This window comes from Ictidomys tridecemlineatus, chromosome 8, assembly GCF_052094955.1.
Source record: "Ictidomys tridecemlineatus isolate mIctTri1 chromosome 8, mIctTri1.hap1, whole genome shotgun sequence".
In the NCBI taxonomy this organism is placed as follows: Eukaryota; Metazoa; Chordata; class Mammalia; order Rodentia; family Sciuridae; genus Ictidomys; species Ictidomys tridecemlineatus.
Window position 1 is genome coordinate 30,602,383 of NC_135484.1, and position 20,623 is coordinate 30,623,005.

The 20,623-nt window shown below is 35.8% G+C and overlaps 1 long non-coding RNA gene across 3 annotated transcripts in view; it reads right to left on the bottom strand.

Annotated features, from left to right (window-relative positions):
• Nucleotides 1-20,623, bottom strand: part of LOC144366031 (uncharacterized) — a 99,784-nt gene that overhangs the window by 35,238 nt on the left and 43,923 nt on the right. For 2 of the 3 annotated variants that reach the window (XR_013424847.1, XR_013424846.1), the window contains exon 2: nucleotides 8,329-8,455. This is a non-coding gene — a long non-coding RNA (uncharacterized LOC144366031). Of the gene's footprint in view, nucleotides 1-2,758; nucleotides 2,946-8,328; nucleotides 8,456-20,623 lie in introns of all 3 variants that reach the window. The other variant, XR_013424848.1, reaches the window with a different exon arrangement.

Consider the following 20,623-nt stretch of genomic DNA (forward strand, 5'->3'; position numbering starts at 1 on the left):
TGTGAGCTTTTGAGAAGAAAGCTTCTACTTTATTTGATTTTCTCACCAGCAAGTATCAGAGTTCAATAAGTTTTTGTAAAGTGAATGTATAATCTCAAGACCAATAAGGTAAAAATCTCAATTGGTCATATGAAATCATGATACATAAGAGCCAACTATTGATACTGTTCTAAATATGTCCCGAAGGCAAATATTATCCTAAGAACCATCATCCAGCTTTCTCTCAAAGAGCAGAAACAGGTTTATGTCATATTTTCCATAGCAATAAATTATTTTACAGGCTCCTCAATCTAGGTTCGTATCTCTCTTTGAGCCCACCTATTTCTTGGTATCAGCACATCTCAAGTATCCTAGTCCTACATTATTAAAGTTAAACAAATTTATTTCACTATTATATTTCCAGTGCTTTCAAGTGGAAAAAAATTATAAAACTTTTAATAAGGGAACAAAACTGACTAAAAAGCAACAGCACTTGTTTGATTAAATTCCAATTCATTCTGTCATATTTTCTTTAGGTAATCTTAAAAAACAACACAAGCTTCCATATCCTGATTTTTCCACTTTGATTCTGTGTAATGGTTGCTCTTTTTTTAATTAAAAGGGCTGCTGGAGGATAAAGAGGCAGTAATATAATCAGGCCAAACATTTTCAAATTCCCTTCTTTATTGCTTTCTACCTTAATGAAAACATTCTCACACTAAGCCATAGTGATAGCAAAGATCAACACAGCATTGCGTTTAGCATTAGTGTAAATCGGGGGAAAAAAGTGTTGTTGTTTTTTTCTCTCTAAAGAATTTGAAAGATGACAATTCTCTAATTTTTAGTGCTTTAAATTGGCACAGGAATCCAATTCAATTCTTTCAATTAACTTTGCCATTAATTGCATCTTGATTATCTTCACCTTTGAATCATGAATGAGAGGAAGCTTCTCTTCAAGTAAGTTCAAGAGGCCAAATGACTGGTGACTGGAAAAATTGAGAAGGGGACAAAGTTACAAAACCAGCTTCAGAAGAGTGACTCCTAATCCAATTGATTATGCCTCAGAGAGTCTGTGAGTTCCTTTTCCAGAGCAAAGCAACGCTTTTCTGCTTGGCTTTAAATGACTGTAAAATCCAGACTGGTGGAATGATTCCAATCTGTGGACAGTGTGATTAATTCAGAGAACTTTGGCATGGTAACGAAGTCAAGTATTTCTCACTGTGAGAAATTTCCATGTATTTCATGGATAAGACTAAACAGATTTGGAAGTACTCTGCTTCTGTGGGAAGAGTGTTAGGGAATGACACATGGTGAAGGAGGTGGCTTTTCCTTTTCATGGAGAACTGTTAGGAGTCTCCAAGACCTGTTGAAAACCAGCAGAGGAAAAACCTTGAAATGTGTTATACTGAGAAGAGGGGACTCTTACTGACCAAGCTCCAGTGTATATCCACTGATTACATATTGAGCATCTATTATATGCAAGATGCTACTGAGAACACAGAGCCAAATGAGAAGGACATATTTCAGGCCTGAGAGATTTTATTTTCAAGGTGTTATTTTAAGACCATCTATAGCAGAACTACCTGATATGTATGGCATTGACCTGGGACTCACTCAGATTAATGAATAAGACTTCTAAGAACTTGGCTTGGGAATATGTAGTTTAAACTCTCCGGCAATCTTTAGGCATATTCAAGTGTGAGAACCACTACTCTTGAGTTTACTACATTCAGTGAAGAAATAAGACAAATGAACAAGCCACTATAATAGACAGCATGAATTTATTTCCACAATAGTAAAGTTAAAAACTGCTATATAGGGTTAAAGAAGGAGAAAATTATGCCTGGGAAGAGGAACTGAAAACATTTAAGAAAGAGGGTTTAAAGTAAACTTTTTAAGAGAAGATACAGGACCCCTGGGATTGGCATTTAGATGAATTATGCTCTGGATGAAGAAAATAAATGAGTAAAAGCAGACTGTGCTTATGAAATACTGGATTTTGATGAACAATATTTCTCAATCTTTGCATTACAACATCTGGAGACCTTTTAGGCTCACCATCAGGATTCTTAATTCAGTGTCTTTTCTAAAGGTTTGACATCAGTGATTTTAAAATTATTTAATTATGTCATATTATATATATACTATAATATATGTGTATATATTATATTATATGTGTATATACATATATATGTGTGTGTATATACATATATATATATGTGTGTGTGTGTATATGTATATATGTATGTGTATGTCCCTGATTGAATCAGTTCTTTTTAAAAATTTCCTGAAATTTTTCACTTTGAGAGGAAAGATATATATATTTAAAGGAAAGTCAATAAATGAACTTTTGAGCCAGGGGAGAGACATGAGTTAGCCTGAGAGATTATTAGGATATTCCTTCTGGTGGTTAGTTCTAGCTAGTTCAAGGAAGTGCAAATCAGAGTTCTAGTAAGAAGTTGGACCTAAACATGTCAACTTGGTGGAAGCTTTGAGCATAGATGAAGAAAGAGATGCAATTAGGATTGAGTGGGGATGAGAGAACTAAATATTATCCTAGGTTATGGAATTATTTTTGAATAGTAGCAGAACCTAGAAAAAGTGAAGAGAAGAAAGTTCAGGAGCCCTCAGATGATTATGATAATAATAATTATTATTATGTGGGGGGATCTGGGTTCTGAACTCAGGGGCACTGAACCGCTGAACCACATTCTCAGCCCTATTTTGTATTTTATTTAGAGAATAAATAAAGGTCTCATTGAGTTGCTTAGGGCCTCACCTTTGCTGAGGCTGGTTTTGAGCTTGATATCTTCCTGCCTCAGCCTCCAGAGCTGCTGAGATTACAAATGTGCACCACCATGCCTGGCATATGATCATTACTACTATGACCAGCTGGAGCCCAAATTTTCAGCATCTACTTCATGTTGGAATCTTCCAGTATACTGTCACATTTGAGGACCGCTGTACTATAGGGAAGTTGAGAAGGATGGAGATAAAAGGAGGGCATCAGAATTTAATGACTGGTGAAATTTGAGAGCAAATTCAATTTAATATTTGAGATTGAAAGCCAAATAGCAAAGGAGTTAAAGAATGAGAGATAGTGAAGAAGGGTCTCTAGTTGGACCATATTATTTTAGAAAAACACCTTAATATTCAACCAAGCCAGTTTTTAATATGCTTCCTCAAAACTACTTCTAGAGAAAATGATTATATTCAGAGGATGGCACTCAAAAAACTCAAACCAGTATATGACTTATTAGATTGGTGATTCTAATTATTCTGGGGTCAGGGGATGGACGATATAAGAAACTGGGATGATATTTCAAATGTTGAGAATGTCCTTGGATGAAAATGGTTCAAAAATGTCTTTCAAGACAATCCCCACTCTCTCTCTTCTTATAAAATCCTTTATCTTTCCCATTTTCTCCCTTTACTGTCTTGTTATGTTATGTTACTCTTCTATAAGGGAAAGTGGCATGTCTTCAAGTGGGAAAATCTAAGACTAAAATAGTATTTAATTTGAAATACTCCTATTAATTTTGCCCCTGATTGAATCAGTTCTTTTTTTAAATTTCCTGAAACTTTTCATTTTGAGGGGAAAGAGAGATCTATATTTAATCTATATTTTCTGGCAAAATTCTATAAAAATATAAAAAGATTAAGTGCCCCATTCTTATTTAGGCATATTAGAGTCACATCTATATTTTTCTTTTTTTTCCCTTTATCTTTTTATACTTAGATTTAGGATCCAAATATGTCAGAAAATAATGATTCTTTAATGTAAATGGAATTATAATTGATGATGTCTGTGGAAGTTTCATTACTTGTTATTGATGATTCTAGTATTTAATGACCATTAACTCTTAATTTACTTCAAACTGCTTCAAATCCTGTGGTTTCTTTTCTTTTTCACAACCTTTTTTCCTAATCTCACCCTCAAACCACCCTTATATCTCCTCAATTTTGACTGTTGCTTTTGTTCTGACAGTCAGTGGTGGGTATCTGGGGTAGAAAGATTATGGATACATAAAAGATACAACTGTTGAAACAAAGTAGTGAGAAAAATAGAAACATAATCTTACTTAACACTTTTATTCTAAACTCATTACAAATTTGTGATAAAAATAGCGAACTTTTTTCTCCTAACAATCTTTTAGTCCTTATGAAATTTCTGTAAAATCAGAGAAGAGCACACAAGCCAATTTAATTCTCTCCTTTATCACTCCCCTTCATGTCCCAAAGTAGGTGAGAAAACACCTTGAAATTATTGGAAGTCACACTGTAACCACAATGGAGAGCCTGCTAAGGTACAAAGTAGGCATATGGGAGGTAAAGCAAAGAGATAATATAATCACTACCTGGAATTGCTCCAGTCACATGAAAAAATAAATATCCTTTATTTTTATGGTATTCTGGAATAAAATTTATATTATTGGCATGAAAAAAAATTCTGACAGATAATAGAAGAAAACCAATGGATTAGAAGGCAATAGTCCAAGTTGAATGTACATCACATTATAATGTGATGTTAGGAAATACTAGTTCAATGAATAGATTATCAAGTTTTCCATGATCTCCCTATGTGAACTTGGGCAAATCACATGACTTTAATAACTTTTATTGTAGAATAAAATATTAATATACATTTCCATTAAGAAATAACATCTATATATATTTATATTTTCTATGAAGATTATAGTAGATATTAGCTATTATTAAAATTAGTTTTGTATGTGAAAGACAGTTTTTTTGCATTTTTCTATTTTTAATTCTTTTTCTCTACTGTATTATTGAGCATTAGTTTTAAATAACATATTAGCTTTGATAAAAGTTTTATGTATCATATATATACTACATTACATTTGAACATGAGTTTTATATCCATTAAGTTACTATATACTGTAGTATATTTTAACACTTAAGTTTTATATACTTAAGAAACATAAGATATTTATTTTAGGGGACTAAGGAGGTAGCTCAGTGGTAGAGCACTTGCCTAGCATGCACAAGACTCTGGGTTCTAATCCCCAGCACTGCCAAAAAACAACAACAACAAAAAGATATTTATTATAAAATGGTTAAACACAAAAACATTTTATATTTAATCACAGCAGAGATTTTACTTCTTCATTATATTCTAAAAATTATAGTTCATTGTTTTCTGTGTTTCTAATGCGATGTGTGACTATCATGTGAGTTGTAGAAAATAAACTAATCAGTAGTATTGAACTTCTAGACTTGTTTAAACAGTTTGAATTTTTTGTTGTTGTTTTGTACTCTATTGTTCTTTTGCTTATGTAACGTACATTTGACACAATAAAATTAGATGTAATTGCTATTATCCAAGGCTAAAACTGAAAGTTCCACTTTGGAAGGATTTGAAAGGTTAATAATTACTTCTTCTTCACTTATTTTGGGAAACTAGCTTATGTAGAGAATATAAATGATAATTTGAATGAGAAAACTTCAGGAATTATTCATAAAGCTGCAGTGATATTGGGATTTCTACAAATGTCAGAGACAAATTCATGTTTGCTAGGTTGAGAACGGGTGATGATTCAATGGGATCTGTAGCTGCTGTCAGGTACAAGTTGGAAATTGTGTAAACTCCCTAATGTAGTCGAAGAGGTCATTGCTTCAATGAGAGGGTAAAATCTATTCTTAACCTCTTAGAGCTTTAAAGATTTCATGGCTCTCTCCATAACAATGTGACATCAAATTCTAGTATCTGCCCCAATTTCACTTGTACTGTCATCATTTTTTACATCAGAATTATGCTTTTTGTTCAGATCTTAAGTACAGTGATCCGAGGTATTCAAACAAAGCCTGTGAGTCAGCCTGAGCCAATTCTTTTTCTCTTTGGGTTAGAAGCTGTGTTCTGAAATAGGATTATATTCAGAGTCAAAACAGGAATAATATTTCTCAGGGTATTAAAAGATCACAGTAAAGAGGTAACTGTCATCCCTCTGTGGTCAAATTTGGTGAGACAGAAGTTGATTATACATGTAGTATGAATAAAATGGGCTTTAAAATCATATTATCTTTGATATTAAAATTTCAGTATAAAATGTCATTCATGTTTTCACAGATGCTCTCAGAAGAGCGATTTAACAACCATAATGAATGTAAAATATAACTTTTAAAAGATAGAAATAATTCTTTAAATCTTGGTGAAAAATAAATCGTCGGAGAGAAGTCATGGCTTTAGATGAAGGAGATGGCCACATGATGTGTTATTTTCGTTGTTTATTCCTGAAAAACCTGTTTTCAATTTTTCTGAGTAACAATTTTTAGTTATGACATAATGATGTACTCTGTTTAATGATCTTCTTTCTGTTTTGTAACCTAATTTCTTGGCAGTAAGTAGAGAGCATGTAGGAGGCATCTGAGGGTCGAGGTTTTTTCAAAAGACTTTCTTTTTATTTTTTCTTTTGAAAACATTCCTAAACTTGCCAAGGAATTTAGTGCAACTAACATAATGTCCCCATAATATTATCCAATTGAGAAACAATAAAGGTTTTTTAAAAATTATAAAAATCACCTTGAAAGGATTGGAGCTTGAAAGAAAGAAATTCTCCTAATTTTTAAGATTTTCAGTAGGTTATGCAAATTAAAAGACATTGGAATAATCTTTAAAAGACAGGGGTCTGTGATACACACAGGGAGTCTGTGATAGATGAGAGATCAATTTGGGTACAATATGTGATTAGGAGATCTCACTTGGACTCCAGCTGCTAGCTGTAGGAGATACCCTATGCCATCTTCAGCACTAACTGAAAAAGAGTTTGAAGGACCAAGTGCAGGTGAAATTTAGCCATAATGACAGACATTAGAATAGTAGTTATTGTTTTGCTCAGGGCAATGGCTAGGAGGCTTGAGTGAGGCTCATTAGTCCAGGTAATAATACTCATGTTTTAATCTGGGTAGATGTTACACAGGTGTCCTCTCTATGTAGGAATTCATGGAATAGTTCATGTAAATTTGTATATTTCACTATATGTGATGTTTTAGCTGTAAGACCTCAAAAAAAAAAAAAAAAAAAAAAAACCAAAACAAAACAAATCCAAAGGGACTCTACAAAACAATGAATGGAGTTAGAGAGTATAATGCTAAGTGGCATAAACCAATCCCGAAAAACAAAAGGCAAATGTTTTCTTTGATGTGAGTCATAATGGTGACTTATAATGGTGATGGGGGTGTGCTCTATATGTATAATATGAAATAAATTGCATTTTTTATCTATATAACAAATTAGAATAAATAAATAATTTAATAAAAAAACAAAAATTACTAAGTGGGGCAGATGAGATAAATTTCTCATGCAGAAAAATTTCAAATAAATTATGGAAAAACTTCAAAGAGTTGGGCTACCCACACTCCTTTATTGTGGGCTGCACATGATGATTTTCATCCAAAGATACAGTAGGAGAAGGGGATTTTTACAAAGAAAAAAAATAGTAACTTTATAGTGAAGAAACTTGGAAAACGCACTTCAGATGTGTAGTCAGTCAACATTAACAATCATCAATCATGTTGGTAGTATTTACCCTTGAAACGATGTGATGAAAATGGCACTTCATGGTATCACTTTTTGATGAAAAGGGCATCTCTATGATCTTCCTCCCCAAAACCTACAGTATCATTCTAATCACATAAGATATAATTAAAAAGTAAAAGTATATGGAAAAAAAGTCCTAGACTCTTTAAAATCCATCACTAAAAAGAGACAAACAAAAAAATATATATATACCAACCTGATGTAATACATGAACCTAACTAGGTTTTGGATAAGGGGAAAATAAATATGAAAACCTACTAGGCATAAAGGCACAACTGAGGACAAATGAATATGGGGTGGATTATAGATTATATCATAAAATTATTATTACTTTTCTTAGTTGTGATAAAGTATTGTCATATAATTCTCAGAATATTCTGACTAATGGGATAGATCTTTACAACCTGTGGCCCTAGCATCATGGCCATTGTCTTCAGAAGTCCTGACGCCACTGGCATTAACCATGTGAGACATTCCACAGCCTGTGGCCCCTCATGGTTGATGCTGTCAAAGACCCGACTGCCATCAATGTTCATCCCTATGATGAAGCCCAAATAATTGTCTCCCTCAAGAACAGTGCCACCAATATTGTGGGTGTCTGTGTTGCCATCAGCACTCATCTCTGCAGGGCTTCAGGATGCATGTCTCCATTGACATTGACCCTATCATTGCAGTTGCCACTGCTAGAGGCAATGCCACCACTAGGTATCATCTCTGCAAGGCAAAAGGGCATGTTCCTCTGTAACCCATGCCCCAGCATTACAGCTGCAGTTGTTGCCATCAGAACATACCTTTGCAGGGCTTGTGGTCATATACCCCTGACATCCATATTTACTGCAAAGTTAAATCACTACCTCCACAAACGACTGTAGTGTAGATCATTGAGTCTCTGACAGATGACGCTGACAGTGATTATTGCTGAAAAAAATTACATAGGAGTTAGATTTGTGTGACTCTCAGAATCTAAGCCAAAGCACTTACTCAGCATATACTCTATGACCAAGATAACTGAAAATGTCTTTACCTATGAGAGTTATTTCATAAAATTGGAAGAGGCGACTCTTAACCTAAGATGAAAAGCTATTAATATAGGGACACAAGAAGCATGATGAAGCACAAAAGCATAGCACCCCCAAAGGAACATGATAATTCTCCAGAAACAGACCACAATGTAAAGGAAATCTGTGGATGCCTGAGAAGATACTCAAGATATTTTTCTTGAGGAAATATATATATGAATAGAGATAGAAAATTAAACAAAATAAAATTAAACAAAATGAAGTTTTTCCCATACACAGGGAATTCATCACCCCTAATGGGAACTCCATCAGAGATGGAAATAATAATAATAATAATAAAAAAAAGAAACAGACATTTTTGAAGCTGAAGAATTCAATCAATAAAATAAAATATATAATTGAGAATGTCAACAAAAGACTAGACCAGCAAAACATACAAACAAACACCTCTTAAATTTGAGGACAGGTCTTTTGAAATAGTCCAGAAAGTAAGAACTGAAGGAAGGAAGGAAGGAAATAAAGAAAGTCTATGAAACATATGGGACATAATTGAGTATTTTGCATTAAGGGATTCCTGAAGAAGAGAAGGGAAAAGATGTCAAAAGCATATTTAATGGAATAACAACTAAAAAAAATTTCAGCTTCTGACAGAAAGAGACATTCAGATCCAAGAAGCTTAAAGGACCCCAAGTAGATTCAACCAAAAAAAGAGTCTCATCAAGGTATATTATAGTTAAACTATCAAAAATTGAAAACAGAGAGAATTTTATAAACAGCAGGAGATTTCCATTGAGGAATCACATATAAGGGAATCCTCTTAAAATTCATAGCAGATTTCTTGGGAGAAACTTTAAGGGCCAGAAGAGAACAGGATGATATATTTAGAATCTTGAAAGAAAAAAAAATTTCCACACAAGAATATATCCACCTTCAGAAAAAGAGAAGAAATAAAGTTTTTCCCATACACAGGGAATTCATCACCCTTAGACCAGCCTTACAAGAAATGCTAAGAGAGTTCTATATCAGGAAGTGAATGGACAATAACTACCATAATAACAAGCATGGGATCTTTGAATGTGGATCATTTCCTTATGCTGTATGTCTAGCGCTATGAACTATAAAAAAAGACATTCATTTATCGAACATACATTTCTTGGGTGCCATTTATATGCCAATAACTAAAACTATAAAATTCCTTGTTCTTGGGAGTTTATATACAACCACACAAAATAATAAAGCTCTTTGCTAAAACATACAAACAAATGAAAAAAGGATCAAACCTTGTCACTACATAAAACAACCAAATCACAAAATTATTGTTTAAGAGAGAAATAAAGAATATACAAAACAATCAGAAAATAATTGACAAAATTGCAGAAGTAAATTCTTATCTATTATTAACAACAGATTATATTCCTCAATAAAAAGATATGGACTGTTAGTCATATTTCCATTTCTATCAGAAATACCTGTGAAAATTAGCTTATAAAGAGAAAAGGTTTGTTTTCACTCTCAGTTTTGGAGGTTTCAGCCCATGGTCAATTGGTCCTGTTGTTTGTGGGCCCATGGGAAGACCTGGTGGAGAGTGCATGGTGGAGAAAATGTTTCACCTCACAGTGCCTGGGAAACAGAAAGAGAGAAAAAGAACAAGGGCCTCCCATCCTACAGTCTCCTTTGAGAGCATGTTACACATGACCTAAAAGTTCCCACTAGGCCCACCATTTAAAGGATTCTAAATGTGCCACGATGTGAACCAACTCTTTAATACATGGGCCTTTGGAGGAACATTCCAGATCCAAACTATAGCAGACTTGTTAAATGGGTTTTAAAATAATAACTCAGCAATGCACTGCTTATAAGAAACCAATTTCACCTGTAAAGACATTAGACTGAAAGTGAAGGGTTGAGATACAGTCTACAGTCATGTATAATTAAGAACATATTAAAAATAAAATAAGAAGAAAGTGAAGGAATGGAAAACTATATTCTATCCACATAGAAACCAAAAGCAGGATAAGAATAAACTTTAAGTAAACATTTATAAAAATAAACAAAGGAAAACATAAATTTATAGGCACTCAATATCAGAGCACCAATATAAGGCAATTATTGGGTGTAAAAAAAAGTAGACACAAATACAATAATAGCTGACAACTTCAACACTTGACTTTAAACAGTGGACAGATCATTTAGACAAGAAAACAACAAATAAATCCCAAACTTAATTTATATTATAGAATAAATGAACAAAACACAATCTTCAGAACATTTTATCTAGTAGGTACATCATTCTTCATTCTCCAATGTTCTTCTGAGTAGTAGAACATTTTCCAGGATAGACCCTAAGTTAGGCCACAAAATAAATTTTAATAAGTTAAAAAAATAGAAATTATATCATTTATCTTCTCTGACCAGAGTAAAATAAAACTAGAAATCAACATGAAGAACAATGAAAAATGTACAAATACATGGAAATTTAACAATGTGCTTTTGAACAATCAGTTCATTGAAGAAATTAGATGAAAATTTAAAAAATAGATTTAGATGCGTAAAAATTAAAACACAACAAACCAAAATATCTGCGATACAGAAAAAATAGCCAAAAAAGAATGTATATAGCATTAAATTTCTTCATCAAAAAAGTAGAAAGATTTCAAGTAATCAACCTAATGCACATCAAGGATCTAAAAAAGCAAGAACAAATCAATCATAATCAGTAGAAGGAAAGTATTAATAAAAATTAGACAATAGATATCCAAAATCTAGACTAAAAACAAAAAAGGTAAACAAAATAAAAAGTTGATTTTTTAAAAATATATAAACAAAATTAACAAACCTTTAGCTGTACTAACAGAAATAAAGAGGTAGAGAAAATTCACATATCTAAGTTAGAAATGAAAAAGAGCATAATACTGCAGAAATTCAAAGGATTCATAAAAATCTACTATGAACATCCACATGCTGACATTTTGGAAAACCTAGAAGAAATTAATAAGTCCTAGGATATATATATCCACCAAGACTGAATAAAAAAATTAAAACAAATAAATAATGATAATGAGTAATAAATAGTCTCTAATCAAAGAAAAGCCCAGGACTTCATGCCCCACTGCTGATTTCTAACAACACAGTTAAAGAAGTCCTAAATCCAATCTTAAATTATTTCAAAAGACTAATAACGAGGGAAGTCTGCTAAACTCATCCTAGAAAGTTGGCACTTCCCTGATGGAAAAATCAAACAAAATCACAACAAAATAGAAAATAACAACCCAGTATCTCTCATGAACATAGATGCAAAACTTGCAAAATACCCACAAACCAAATCCAACAGTATGTGAGTAGGATCACACACCATGATTGAGTAGAATTTATCCCAGGGATACAAGGAGGGTTCATCATATGACACTGAATAAAAATCATATATTACATCAATTGAATGAAGAACCAAAACTATATAATAACTTCAAAAGATGAAGAAAATTTTCAATAAAATTCAATATCCATTCATGACAAAAACTTTAACAAATTAGGTATAGAAGGACCATGGAACACCATTAAAACTACATGTGAAAAATCCACCCACCATCACTGAAAGCATTTTCTCTAAGATAAGGAAGAAGAAAATGATTCCACTTTCGCCATTTTCACTCAACAATGTTGAAAACCTTAGCCAGGGAAATTAGGCAAGTGAAAGAAATAAAAGATTATATGTATATATGAAAAAAAGTCAAATTATACTTGTTTGCAGATACAGAAAAACATAAAGATTCCACCCCAAATCTGTTAGAACTAATAAACAATTCCATTAAATTTGCAGGATATGAAATCAACATAAAAAGAAGTATTTTAATGCCAATAACAAATTTGCTGAAAAAGAAATCAAGAAAGCAATTCTATCCTCAACAGTTACCAAAAACAAAAACAAAACCTAATAACTTTACCAAGGAAGTGAAAAATCTCTACTAGGAAAAAAAACTCTGATGACAAAAATTGAAGATGAAGCACACAAAAATGAAAAGGTATTCTATGTTCATGGATTGGAAAAATTAATATTGTTAAAATGTCTGTGCTACTTAAAGGAATCTGCAGATTCAAGGCAATCCTCATCAAACTACCAAAGACATTCTTCACAGAAATGTATATAAAAAAATCATAATATTAATATGGAACCACAATGACTCTGAGTTCAACTGAATTAATCTAACCAAGAAAAGCAAAGCTGGAGATATCACGTCACCTGACTTCCAAATATATTAGAAAGCACTAGAAACACGAATAGCATAGAACTGGTATAAAGACAGACACATAATCCAATGGAATAGAATAGAAAAACCAGAAATTAATCTATGTACTTATAGCCAACTAATTTTCAACAAAGTTACCAAGAGCACACACTGAGGAAAGGATAGTCTTTTCAGCAAACAGTGCTGGGGAAAACAGATAAACATTTTATGCGGAGGAAGGGAACTAGAACCCTACTTCTGATCATATTCAAAAATCAACTAAAAATGGTTTAAATACATCAACATAAGACCTGGAATTGTGAACATAAACATAGACCTGGAACTAGTTATTAGAAAACAGAGGAGAAACCTTTCAAAACTTTGGGATAGACAAAGATTTCTTTGGATAAGACTCCCAAAGCAAAAACAGACAAATGGGATTATGTAATATTAAGAAGCTTCTTCACAGCAAAGGAATAATTGCCGAGTGGGAAAAAAAAAAGCCTTTAAAATGAAAGAAAATACTTGTAAATATTCAATTAACAAGATATTATTATCCAGGATGTATTAGAAATGCAATAGCAAAATTCAAATAAACTGTTTTAAAAGGGACAGATTATCTGAGTAGACATTTCTCAAAAGAAGGGATACAATTGGCCAACAAAAATCATTAATCATTAGGAAAATATATACCAAAACCACAAAGAGATATGATCTCACACCAGTTAGAATGGCCATTATAAAAAAAAAATAGCAAATGCTAGTGAGAATGTTGAGAAAAGGGAACAATGATACAGAATGTAAATGAATATGACCATTATAACCAACAATGTGGAGGTTCTTTAAAAAGCTAAAAATAGAGCTATCCCACTACAGGGCATGCAGCCAAAGAGAATGTTATCATTATAACAAGGAGATATTTTTGCTCTCATGTTCATTGTTGCACAATTTACAAGAGCCAAGAGATGTGGAATCAACCAAGGTGTCCACTGATGAATAAAAGGATAAAGAAAATGTGGTATATGTACACAGTGGAATATTACTTAGCCATAAAAGTGAAATTCTACCCTTTGTGGCAATGTGGATGAAACTAAAGGACATTATATCACATGAAATAAGTCTGACACAGAAAGACAAATACCACATGATCTCATTCACGGTGGCAGCTAAGGGTTGATCTTCTAGAAAAAGAGAGTAGAAGAGTGGTCCCTAGAGACAGGGAAGTATAGGAGGGAGGGGGATAAAGAGTGGTGAAGAGTGGTTAGAGAACCAATATCAAGATTCAGCTAGATTAGTTCTAGTGTTCTGTAGTAATTTAGGGGGTACAATCTATGATAATTCATGTGCTTAAAAAAACAAACAAGAGGAGCATGAAGTGTCTCAACACATAGAAATGATAAAATATTTAAGGAGACAAAAATGCTAGTTTCCTGATTTGATCATTATACTTCATATACATGATTCAAATCATCATACTTCACACCATAAATATACACAAACATTAAGTGTGAATTAAAGCATTTTTAAAAGAAACTGCTTATTCATTTATTTAGGTATGCAATTTTCCAATAACTCAAAAATCTGAAGGAGTGTGTACGTATGAGAGTATATGTGAGAATAATGTGTGTGATTTTTTTACATGAGTGTGTGAGGTACATACACCAGTGTGTGATGCGAACGACAGTGTGAGCATGAGTTTGTGTGTGTATGCAAGTGTGTGCAAGAGGGAGCAGATCAGAGTGGGCACAAAATGTGAACAATTGTTATATCCTATATATATATATATATATATATATATATATATATATATATATCCAATATATATATATCCAATATATATATATATATATAATTTTATTTCAACATTTGTTTATTTATTTATTTTTTATTTTTTGGTACTAGGAATTGAACCCAGGGGCACTTGTCATTAAGTCACATCCTAAGGGGGTCACATCCTAAGGTGTCTCCCTAAATTGCTGAGGCTGGCCTTGAACTTGTGATCCTCCTGCCTCAGCCTTCCTGGTCACTGGAAATACGGGCATGTGCCACCAGGCCCAGCCTTCTTTCAATATTTTTATGTTTTGCAAAAATTTCCAAATGAAAAGGGCACTTTGAAAAAAAAAAAAAAGTAAGGGAGAAAATAGGGTGAAAAATGATCCCCTGACCCAAATCTCAAGGCTTGGGATTCCTGCGGAATTGTTTCGAGGACCAAGATGAAACCGAGTGCTCCAGAAGAATGCGCACATAATGGGCCCGAGACGCCGGATGAGTTATATTCTTCACATGCATGGCTTCTGAACACTCACCATCCTAAATCTTATTTTTATATGGCACACATTTAGAAAATTTAGGAGTGTCCTGGAAAGTTGTAACAGCTGGTCTGTGAGTGCTGGGCCCCGGGGCAGGGGGTGGATGAATGTCTCAGGAATTCTGGGGCCTCTGAGAGAAGTATGTTACAGAGAAAGGCCCCAAACAGCCTGGGAGCCCACAGTGTGAGAAACAAGCCACTGGACGGGCCCTGACAGATGTTATGAAAGGGTGGTGTTAAGTGCCTTTTTCAGGATATTAAACCAGCATCCTAACTGGCAAAAAAATGAATTGTCACTGACATTATGTCGGCCTGTTGGAGCCCCTCTCTGCTACTTTCCCTGATCTGGGAACCATTATACACAGGCGATCGATATGCTCCTGGGCTGTATTCTAAATAATGATTTCTAATAAAACCTATTTTAGACCGTTCGGTCCAGGGGATAGAGACAAGTCACAAAACATAATGTACTAAAAGCCACCCTCTCTCCCTTCCTCTCTCTCTCTCTCTCTCTCTCTCTCTCTCTCTCTTTTTTTAAAGAACTGAATAATGGAAGCGAGATCTGGCGATAAGGCTTAAAAAGGCCTTTGGTGCTGGCCAATCTGCTTAGCTAATGGCTGTAAACTGACACCCCTAATGAAATAAAAATGTCTCAGTTCAAGTGCAGAGCGGCACAATTGTTAACGCTGAACTCAGGCTCTGATCCTGGCGATGGGACCAAGTAACAGGCTGACAATTTCCCATGACTTCCTTCCTCCCTGGCCCCTGCCCATCAAAAAGCAAATCAAGGAATCATGCCCTAAATTAAAGGATGAAGTTTTTAACCAAGGAGTCAGTGGGTTTTTTGTGTTTTTTTTTTTTTTATCATTTTTATCTGTTTTCTCTTCTTGTGGAAGTGGATTATTTGCACCTCAAATCCTGAGGCTGGTGGTGAGTCTTGGACACGAAGGGTTCTGTCCTGCTGTGCACTTTTTAAAAAGGCAAATGCTGTGCATCCTGAGGCTGTCTGGGCCCTTTACTCTGCCCTTGGCCGCTTCCTCTGAGCTGGTGGTGCAGACAGCAGACCGAGGAGAAGCCCTGTCCAAATGTGCTAAGACTGGATGGCTGTGGTTAAACTGGTTTCCCCTGCTCTCCCTCACAGCTTGCAGTTGTCTGATTTCAATCAGTGGCAGTTCCCTCCACATGTCCAGCCATCAATCTTCCGCCGCCCCTGGATGAGTGTAGCACAACACGGGGCCATGTTCCAGTTAAAAAATAGCCTTTGCTGCAGCTTTTCTTCTTCAGCCACTGATAAGTATGCCTTTGATATTTTTATTAAAAAAGAAAGAAAACACATTGGGAAATATGTTTCATTTCTGCAGCCTAGACCAAAGCCCTCGAGGTTGAAGAGGACTGAAGTCTGCTGAGTGGGGAACCAGAGAGGAGGACTGATCGACCTTTGAAATTCCAGGGGTTTTCCAGGTAGAAAAGACCCCCCCCCACCCCACAACACACAAATCTGTGATTTCTAGAAAGGTGCTCCTGATACGGTAAGGTGCCTCTTAATTTTTCACAAGCATCAAACCAGTGTCACAATTCTCCTTCAACAGGGAACACACTCAGTGGCAATCATGAGTCTGGAAATAAACTGTGCCCCCTCTTTTGAGCTTATTGCCCGGGATGGATGGGAGAGCACTTCTGATGGACTCGGTGTATCTCCTGCATCATTGCACACTCAGAGGCAGGATGACTGAGGGTGGCAGTGGGAGAGTATTGGGGGCAGGGAAGTGTCCCTCCCACACAGGGCTGTCCTGGCGCTGCTCCTGGACATGCCTGCCCACTTAGTCACCTCTAGGAGATGACACAGTAAACATTCTGTAGCCATGTTCGGCTGTCTGTTTTAAAATAGGCTGTTCCCATCTACTTACCATCAAGGGTCCACCTACCTTCCTGGCACAGTGACCCCTGAGAACTTCTGGAGGTACAGGGTTGCAGACATGAATCCCTTAATATCTCTACCCCCACCTCCCCGGCCTTTCGTGGCTCTCTAAGCTAAGGAGAAGCTGGTGTTGGTGAGGTTTATCCCACTTTGATTTTTAAATGAGGTCAGTCTCCAATGCTGGGATGGACTTTTCAGTTACTCAGTTTTGTACCTGGCAACCTAAGGGTGGAACTTGAGGTAAAACAGGGTTTCCTGCATCCCACCCTCATGCCTAATATTCTTTTTCTTTTTAATTTTTAAAAAATGTTTGTTCTGATTAGTTATACATGAAAGTAGGATGCGTTTTGACACAGTGTAAACAAATGGAGTACAACTTTTCTTTCCTCTGGCTGTAGGTGGTACAGTCACACCAGTCTTGTAGTCACACATGTATACGGGGTAATAATGTTCATCTCATTCTACCTTTCTTCCCATTCCTATACCCCCCTCACTCCCCTATGCCCAATTCAAATTTTTTTTAGGGGTTGCAAAATTATCTTCCATCCTTATGGTTTTATAGGGCTGTCTAATAGGGGTTCGAGTGCCTAAAACCTATGCATTAAGAAAGTGGGAAGGGCTGGGGATGTGGCTCAAGCGGTAGCAGGCTCACCTGGCATGCGTGCGGCCCAGGTTTGATCCTCAGCACCACATACAAACAAAGATGTTGTGTCTGCCAATAATTAAAAAACAATAGATATTAAAAAATTCTCTCTCTCTCTCCCTCTCTCTCTCTCTCTCTTAAAAAAAAGTGGGAAGCAGCAGTTTCAAAATGGCACAGGAAAATAATTTGAGCTGAAAATTCTGTAGGTGGGGGTCATTAATATTTTGGAAAATCTTAGAATTAGACATAACAGAAAAGAACTAGAAATTTGAAGCTGACAGAATTTATTCTAGGCATCTGGTACTGTGTACAGTTAGAACAAGGCTTGGGACATGGCTAGCCTTCTGCCACAGGCAGGACCATAGACAATATGTACACAAGGTGGTATCCCCATATTAATTTATTTCATTTAGTTTTATTTGTTTGTTTATTTATTTATGCAGTACTGAGGATTGAACCCAGGACCTCACAGGCAGTAGGCAAGTGCTCTGTCGCTAAGATATATACCCAGCCCTTGGTATCCCCATTCTAAAGACGAAGAACTGATTTATGTTTAAAACAGGGGAGGAGGACAAGTGACTCAAAACAGGTCCAAAAAGACATGCAGGAAACAACTTCTTCAGTAAGTACAATATTAAACTATTTGAATGACTTGTCCATCTGTTTAATCCTTCTATCATGGATCAACCAAATCCAGTGGCTTCCCACACTTGTTAACTTGCCAAACTCCATAAAATTTTACTAGTTCTGAAATGTTAAAATTCTGAACAGATGGATGAATAAAATTACTCATCGTGTGGATATTGATGATTATAATGCTTTCCGTTTAGGACGTAAAGACTGCAACAGACGCTGCCCTGTGTTAGGTGCAGATATAACAGAAGATAAAAGACTTCATGGAGTTTATATAATACAGGAGGAAACATACAATAAACACTTAGGAGGAAAAATAAAATGGATAATCTTAGATATGTACTGATAAATTGATAAATGCTACTAAACTAATAATAGAAGCAGTGAGGGATGGTGTTCTGAAAAGATTTGTTTGAAGAGAGAACTGAATGGTGAGAAGGAGGGAGCATCCTGGAGAAGAATGTTTTCTGCAGACAAACCAGCCTGCATATGCAAACATCCCAGCCTTCCCAGGGTTGAGGGGGAATCCCAGGACAGAAGACATTTGATGTTAAAACCAGGAAAATCTTGGGCAAACTGGGAATAGTTGACCACACTCAAGTTATTTCATTCTGAGTTTGATGACAGGCTATTGTCAGTCGTCTGTGGGTCTCAAAAAGAAAAGATCCCTTATTGCATAATGGAATATACACTGAAATAACTTAGTATTGAGTATTGAGTAGATGTGGGATTAGACTAGAGATATTTTCATGTGTGCATGAGGTTCTGTGGAATTTTAGCAAAGCAAAAATATGATAGACACAGTTGGAATGATCAGGAATTTTAATTTACTCAAGTTGTTTCAGCAAAAGAATGGGCTAGACAGGCAAGGAGATGACTTTGACCTTAATATTGTAGAATTCTATTTCTCAGTGGCTTAAGAGATGGAATATTTGTTTTCTTGGATATTGTAATTAATTTGTGGGAAAAGCCAGAGATGGGGTCCAGTCCATGGTAGAGACTATCTGTGAGAGTTTGATAATGAAAGGGGTTGAGCTGTAAAATTTATCAGGTGGAGGAAACATCAGGCATTTACCCTGGCCTTGAGTTACTTGGGGTACACTGGAATCTGGTGCTTATTGTACAACGCTTTCTGGTTCACTTGGGCAGAATTAGATCAGAGCATAAATCCAGATGGAAAGCAGAATGTAAGGTGACAATAGGAGACACCGTATAATGTTACCTTGGGGTGGGGGGGAATATTCATATCCTGTGCTCACTCCTGTTAGAAGCTTCTGGAGGGAACATTAAACAAGCATCCCATAAGAGGCCTTGGGGGGATAGAACTGATGGTTTCAGTGGTCCCTTGTGGCTACAGGGTGGCCAGAGACTAGGAAAACAAGACCACGATGATGCTGGTAGGATGTCACTAAAACACTTTGCTAAATTTGTCTCTCAAGGCAGATTCCCCTTCTCTAGTCTAAGTTGAGCTGTTCAGTCCTGCCCTCATCATCTTTTAGATAGATGTAAGAACGTCTTCCTTATGGTCACCCAAATTCCATACTTCCCTCCCAGAATTCATTCTCAGAAAAATCAGAATGATCTTTTGAAAACAAGTAGGTTCACATCACACCTTGCTTTAAAAATCTGCCAGTAGCTTTCCACTGATAAGAATGGAGCCCCAGCTCCTCTGCCTGGCTCTCAAGGCACTCGCCTCCTGGTCCCTGTGCTCCTACGGGACCTACCTCCTAGTACTGTCCTTTCCCTCTGTCACTCCACCCACACTGGACTTACTGTTCCTCATTAAACGTTCCCTGCTTGTGATGTGTGGAGGCCTTTATTTGCTGTAGTTCCATTCCAGGAACACGGTCCCCCTCCTACTTGCCTGGTCACTCCTTCATGTACTTTAAGTATCTACTGAAGTGTCATTTCCTTAAAGAAACCCTTTCTGCCTCCTGTATGGAAAACAGCCACCACTGCCCGGTCACTCTGTGTCACCTCAGCCTGCTTTACTGTCTTCCTAGCACTCAGTGGCCATCTGTTTCATTTAGTCTACCGCAATGGTAAGAAATAGAGAGCTGTTGTAACCAGCTGTGGCCACCTCCATCTCTTTTCTTGTCCAGAGAATGTTTATCCAAATACATGGTAGTTGAACCCAGGGCTGTCTGCTCCTCATGCCTAGGAAATTGTCTCTTGTTCCTCTCTCCTGTTTGCTCTGGTGTTGATGGCTATACTTTGGATTTATCTCTTCTTAAACAGCAATGGTAAGATTGGAGTCTCAGCTTGCCCTTTAGGTTTGAAATTCAAAGAGCTCACATCTGGCCTGCTTTGGCTTTAAGTGGCCTGGACCTACCTGTAATAAA